Source organism: Falco rusticolus, chromosome 2 (genome assembly GCF_015220075.1).
Source record: "Falco rusticolus isolate bFalRus1 chromosome 2, bFalRus1.pri, whole genome shotgun sequence".
Taxonomy (NCBI): domain Eukaryota; kingdom Metazoa; phylum Chordata; class Aves; order Falconiformes; family Falconidae; genus Falco; species Falco rusticolus.
Genome location: NC_051188.1, coordinates 96,175,643 through 96,182,139, shown reverse-complemented (window position 1 = coordinate 96,182,139; position 6,497 = coordinate 96,175,643). Strand labels below are relative to the sequence as shown.

Below are 6,497 nucleotides of genomic sequence, written 5' to 3'. Positions count from 1 at the left end.
AGCGTCAAGCCATGTGTAGGGAGATGTTCAGGAAAAATAGGTCTGGGAGGGAAGCCTGTGGAGGGGATGTAGTGTAAATGCCAGGGGCTCGCGGGATCCTCAGCGGCCCCCGCTTCAGTCGACAGGTCTCTGAGCGCAGCGGGTCGCTAACGTGGCCTCGGCACGGCACTGAGCCCGCTGGCGGGGCCACATGGCTTATTGCCCCCTTCCCGTCCCCCAAAAACCCCGGTGCGGGGGCGGGGGCGCGGCCACCTCCCGGCGCCTTGGAGGTGGGTCCAGCGCCGCGGTGCCGCCAGAGGGCGCCCGGGCCCTGCGCCGCACCGGGCCGGGCCGCCCGCTCCCGGGGCAGCGGCTGGCGGCAGCGCCCCCCCCAGGCGGCAGCGCCCCCTCCCGGCGGCAGCGCCCCCTCCCGGCGGCAGCGCCCCCCACCGGCGGCAGCCCCCCCCCGGCGGCAGCGCGGCGCTGGGCACTCCCCGCCCGGCGAGGCAGGCTGTGGGCAGGCGGCCCTGCCCGTACCCCCCCCCGCGGCAGGCACCTTAAGCAAGCCCTGAAGCTGCAGCGCGCACCGCGGGGAGCCCTGCGGTGGGTTCGTTCTCCCTGTCCCAGGCCTGGCGAACCAGCAGAGCCCACACGGGAAGCAAAGCAGCCGTGTCTTCGGGCCAGCTGGAGAGCGGTGGAGGGAGGCTGGCACCCAGGTGGGCACACGGCCGCCGGGGCCGGCTCTGGGCGGCAGGGGAGGGGGATGCTCCATGCGGAGAGCGAGCGGCGCCGGGGGGTCCCACCCCGGGCTCTTCCTCAGGGGTTGCCGCTCCCCGGTGCTCCGGGGGGCCGGAGGACTTGCCCGGCCAGGGGAGGCTCGTAGGGCGGCTGAGGGACCCCCGCCGCAGCCGTGCGGGAGAGGCGGGTGCCCCGGTGACCTGCAGCGCTGTGGCTCGGGGGGTGCGTGGCCAAGGCGCCGCCCTGGGTGCACGACAGGTGCGATAAAGCCCCTACATCCCTTCGGCCCTTTTTCTCACAATACCTGTCATTTCATTAGTACCTTCCCCCCCCTCCTCATCCCTCGTGTTGTTTGCGTATAGTGCGATGTATATTAGTTGTATTTATTCAGTAAACTATTTTTCCTGCAAAACATTACATAGTTTAACAAACTTCAGCTGTATTTTTTTTCTTTTGAATACAGCGACATCTTTTACTACTGATGTTCACAAAGTGTTTCTTGAGGCCAAATTTAGGATTTGCAGGAAAGGGAATAAAGGTGCCCCTGCTTCCTTAACAGGTTTTTTTCTGACACACCGATAAATTTTGTCCTATTCCACTGGCTCTGAAGTTCTAGAATTTCCAGAAAACCAATTTCAGAAACTCATCTGAATCCCGTTACAGAGAACGCAGACCCCGGAGCTTGCTGAACCCTGCGATGCTGGCGTGCTGTAATGAGCTGGAGCCCCCCTGGGGTGCTCGCGCTGTTCCCACGCTGCATGGTGCTACTCTGGTGTGGTAAGAGGATGTTAGTGTTACTTGAAAAATGCAGATTTCCATATTAGAAGAGAAGGTACTGCTCTATGTGTCTATCAGAGGGCAGAGTTAAATTTAGATATAATGTTTAATGTATGTTTATTAAATTTATATTTACATTAATTAAGTTTATGTATAACAAAATTTCTGCTTTGTTTACACTGGCAATGAAGTTTAGAGGCACAGGCCTAGTGCAGGAACAGCACCATACCATAGTCCTGTTTTAATTTTCCTGGAAACTGCACTTGAGTATGGCAACATGCTAGACCACTCTTGTCTACTGCAGCCTGGGCTGGAAGAGTCACTTGCACAATAATTTATTGATGTAGCTACAAAGGATATGGTTCTTTTACAGCAGCTCTTCTTGTTATGATTAAATGATACTACTGTGGCAAAAATAATTAAGATTATTGTGAAAGACTTTTTTTCAGTTTTTAAGGCAGAAGGACGATCTTTGTCTTCTGAAGACCTCAGTTTCCTACTGCTGGAGAGGTTTTCCTCCTTTGTCTCTTTAATTTTACTGGTGTTTGACATTTTTTGGTAATCTGCCGTCCACAGCGCTGCCACATCTCTGGCAGTTCAGGAAAGCAGACATTACAAAAACTGTGTCCCGAGAAACACACTGTGTATCACATGCCAAACTCTTACAAATGTTTCAGGTTGTTCACATTTTATTTTGGTGGATAAGTCAGTCTGGAGGAGGGCCTGGACAGGCACTGACGTTTGGATTCAGTTTCAAGGCAAACCATCAAATGACATTTCTTATGCCAGTAAAAGGAAACCAACCTGTGGAGCCTTCTGGTAAAGACTTCCTTCCTTTGGAGAATTTATAGAAAGAAAAAAATAAAGCTCTTTATTTAAAAATAACTTGTGGTTCTCTCACAGACACAACTAGGAAGAGCCTTGACCAGGTAGGAAACACATGATTTTTGAATATCCTCTCTACTTTTAAGGCTGTTTAAAAGTATTAAAGTATCTGGGTAGCAGAGTATGACATCCACTTGAAACTCTATGATAAACATTCAGAAGGATTTATATAATTAGATATTACAGAACTAAGGGAACACAACTGTGCAGACATAACTATCAAAGACAGGTAATAAGTTGCCCTTTGCTCTACCATTTAAACGTGTGCTACTTGAGCTGGTGTCATTCCACACTGATTTAAGGAAGCTGGGAGAGGAGGCTAGCAGCATAGTACACTACATTCAAACACACAGGGCTGGGATTTTTTCAAAAGATTTAAGGGTGATTGGTGCTCAACTGCTTTTGACCAGATTCTTCTTTTTTATTCTTTGACTGGAAGTCAGTATTGGACACCTAAGTCTTTAACTTTCCTTCCATTCCAGCTTTCAGGGTTTTATCCAAATGAAAAACTGAAAATTCAACTGGTTTCAATAAGGGAAACTCCTTGGCAGGTAACATTGATAGTTAATACAAAACAGAAGGCAAAAACTAGCTATGCAGGACTTATACTGCCCAGAAAATGAATGGTGCTACACCTAATTTAACTCAGATGCTGTCATGACAGCTCTCATTTAGATAAGCATTATCCATAAATCGACTTTCTAATAAAGATCTACAAAGCTGGAAAGAAATGGCAGTGCTGTGCAGCAAGGGGAGTGTTTGCATATACATAGGTATGTATTGTGCCCTGCCTAGTAGCATAAACATTTTTTCTGGCTGGAAATTTTCAGACTTGGTCTGCGTTCCAAAACAGATTGAGATGGAAAGGAGGAACTTGAAGTAACATTAATTCTGGAAAAATATTTTAGACCTATGTATAGGCAGCTTTCAGTAAATACAATTATATGAAAGATGACAAAACATATAATATGAAATGCTGAATTAAAACGACAGAACCATGAAACAGGTACAACCTACATTCTTTGCTCATAATTTTCAGTTATGGGTCGGTTACCAAAATACATGTCCTGTGAGCGAGCAACTTCCTGGATATGAACAAGTAAAGTTCCTATTGAACGATTTGTAAGACTGTGATCGATACTGCAAACACATTCAAAAGACTTTATTTTCTTACAATCAGGAAATAAAACCCCACAATCAATATTAGTAATTAAATTGGTTTACATTTAATTGGCATGTATATAATGATAATAATTAATGCATTGGTTTTTACTTCAGTGCTGCTGCAAGAATCAGCTTGTCTACTTGGCTTTCATAAAGACTTCTGAATGTTTCCTTGTAATAGAAGTGATTTCCTTTGAAAAGATAGCTGGTTTCTCTTTTGGTTATTGTGCTGGCTTTTAACTTGCAGTACCAGGAGCTGACAAATTGGAGGCTTTGGTTCACGAATCAGACCTCTGCCTCTGGCATTGCTTGGGTAGGAATATGGAAAATTTGTTTACCTCCAAACTAGAGGTGTATGTTGAATACAGTGTAGTGTGCTACCTTGATTTTCATGTCAATTAAATGTTCTTCCCTCCAGAAATGTGTGTTGTTCAGACGCTCATGTTCCGTGCATAAGGAATACTTTTCAGCTTCTCCTCCTGGAAGGTATTTATGGAAATGATTCTCAAAGACCAGTTGGAGGTGAGCACGTGAGGCAGAAGGAATGTCATTACGTCTTTTCAGGCCTCTGCCTCTCAGTGTCTGCGAGCTGGAATTTCTATTCTGTTGTAAACAATGGAAGTATCTCCTTTCCTCCTCCTTTCCGCCTGCCCTCCATCCCAGCCAGGCAGGAAATAGGGTTTGTTCCTCCTCTAGGACCCTGTGTGGCTTCACCTTGCTTACATACAGGATCTTTCTACTCTTTCTCTGATAACCTGTGAAGTCTTCTATCAAGATAAATCCTGTCATCACGCCACCTCAGGTACTGATCCATGGGGCATACTTGGTGCCAGCAACCAGCTGTGGGAAGGTCTTTGGCTAGCAATCCTATATACATAGGTAATATTTCCGTTAGCTGCGAACAAATAAAACTGACAGTTGGAGTTCATGAACAGAAAACTGTTGGTTTTGCTAACTGGCTAACATTTGCAAGGATTTGGCAGTGGGATTGCCAGCTGCTACTGCTTGCAATTGAGATCACCTTCTCTTTGTATGTAAACATTAGTCATTTACTAAAGAATGTAAAAAAACAGGTGTTTAGTGTTCACTGGTAATCTGTTCTTTTAATGGGATGCTGTAAGATAGCACCTGACATAGAACAATTCCTTGTATGCTTGTTGTTATTAACATAAACACTCTTCTACTGTTGTTACTTACGCTGTGCTGTTGGTATGTATGGTACAGAAAAGATAAACAAAATGACAGATGTCTAAGCCAGATGAAATTACAATTAACCTAATGACAGACAACAATAAAGGAAGTGTGGCAGGAAAATGTGAAAGAACATAAAAATCACAGCAAGCTATGCTCACTAACTTGTTTTTTTTCTTTTTAAAGAGGCAGTTCTGCATTTTGTGGTTAATAGAGGAAGCAAAGGTTGAAGCTCCAAACTCTGGGAGGGAAATTCAGCTTCCACATATGACTCTCAAAAGATTTTGGAATGCACGAGTGCTTTTCACACAGGATGAGAGAAGATACTGAAGGCCAAGTAATTTGCATGGAAAAAGATTACAATGATTTGTGAAAAAGGAGAGAATTAAGCTGTCTCCTGAAGGTGTGCCCTCCAGAATGGCTTTAAATTTAACCTTCCTGTCAGCTGTATAACATAGCAGGACTTCTGATGCCACGGCCCTGCCTAAAGCCAGACCTCCACATTTAGTCTGAACTGCCAGGAACAGGTTTCATTAGATATTTCAAATTTATGGGTAGACAAGTCCAAAATTAAAATTAACCAAGCATTTAAATACATCTAAATGAGAATGTATTAATAAAAGGTATCAATTCTTCTACAGTAGACTTCTCTAAATGGGGTACACGGGGACATTTTACATTTAGCTGCTTTGGCAGAGCACAGACGTATTAAATGAAAGTCAGGCCTCCCCACTTTCAATGTGCGGACCCACCAAGTACACACTGAGAAGGAGATTAACCGTCTGGGCCCCGAAGCTTGCAGCTCCGGTCCTGCTGTCACAGCCCCAGTGGAGCTTCCCGGTTTTTGGTTCCTCACCTTGCCTGTGGGGCACAAGGCAAAGGGAAGGGGGGACATGCAGCAGCAGGGAGCATGGCCGTTCTGCACAGTGTGAGTAGTTGGGCTCTCACTACTGGCTGCTTCATTCACCGTGGCATCGCTTGAGCTGGAGGTGAGCCTGTTTGCTTTGGTTAGGCTGTAACACCTGCCTCGAGGAGTGATATGTTCAAGTTATGTGCTCATATGATGTGAAACATGCACATTTCACATATGTTGACCACACCCTAATGACAGACTGTCCTTTCTCATGGTAATTGCGATGGTGTGATTCATGTCTCTTGAAAAACACAGCATAGCTCTAAAGACACTGGACTTTTCTTTCAGGTGTAAGTGGGATGCTAAAAATGAGGATGAAGAAGCTGCTGTTGCTAATCATGCTAATCATGGGCTAGCATTTAAGAATGGTAGGATCCTCTTCTGCTGAAGGAGGAGCTTGAAAAGTCAAGAAAAACATGTATAAGGGAAGTGTGATACAGTATTAGCGTAATACGCAGTGAGCGCACTGGCAAGTCTAACTGCAGTCAGACGTGCGGGTATCAAATCGTGTTCTGAGGATTAGTGAGCTAGCTTTGAAGACACTACTGAAGCACTCCTTTTCAAGACAAGTTATACTGGGATGAAACATTCAAAAACCCAATGATCTAATGAAAAAGCAATCTCAATTTGCATTCACATATGGTAGTGACAACTACATTTTTAATATAGGAGATAGACAACAACCTAAAAGTGGCAAATTTTTAAAAAGGTTAAGTTCTTCCAAAAGACAGTGAAATGCTTAGCTGGGGTGAGCAATCAAGCAGCACGCTAGCAGAGCTAAAACATTTTTCTGTGCTTGTGACAGCATCATTTTCTTTTTGTCACAAATTGTTATGGCCTCTGAGCCAAA

General features: G+C 45.3%; 1 long non-coding RNA gene across 5 annotated transcripts; it reads left to right on the top strand.

The window, feature by feature from the left end:
* The first annotated feature begins 439 nt into the window (after positions 1-439).
* LOC119143790 lies at positions 440-5,370 on the top strand. Of its 5 annotated transcripts, none has more exons than XR_005102804.1 (3): positions 440-695; positions 1,381-1,494; positions 2,172-5,370. It is a non-coding gene; the product is annotated as an uncharacterized LOC119143790 (long non-coding RNA). The 5 variants fall into 5 exon arrangements; XR_005102807.1 differs by having other exon boundaries at positions 1,381-2,313; positions 3,962-5,370; XR_005102805.1 differs by having other exon boundaries at positions 1,381-4,065; positions 4,921-5,370.
* The last annotated feature ends 1,127 nt before the right edge of the window (positions 5,371-6,497 follow it).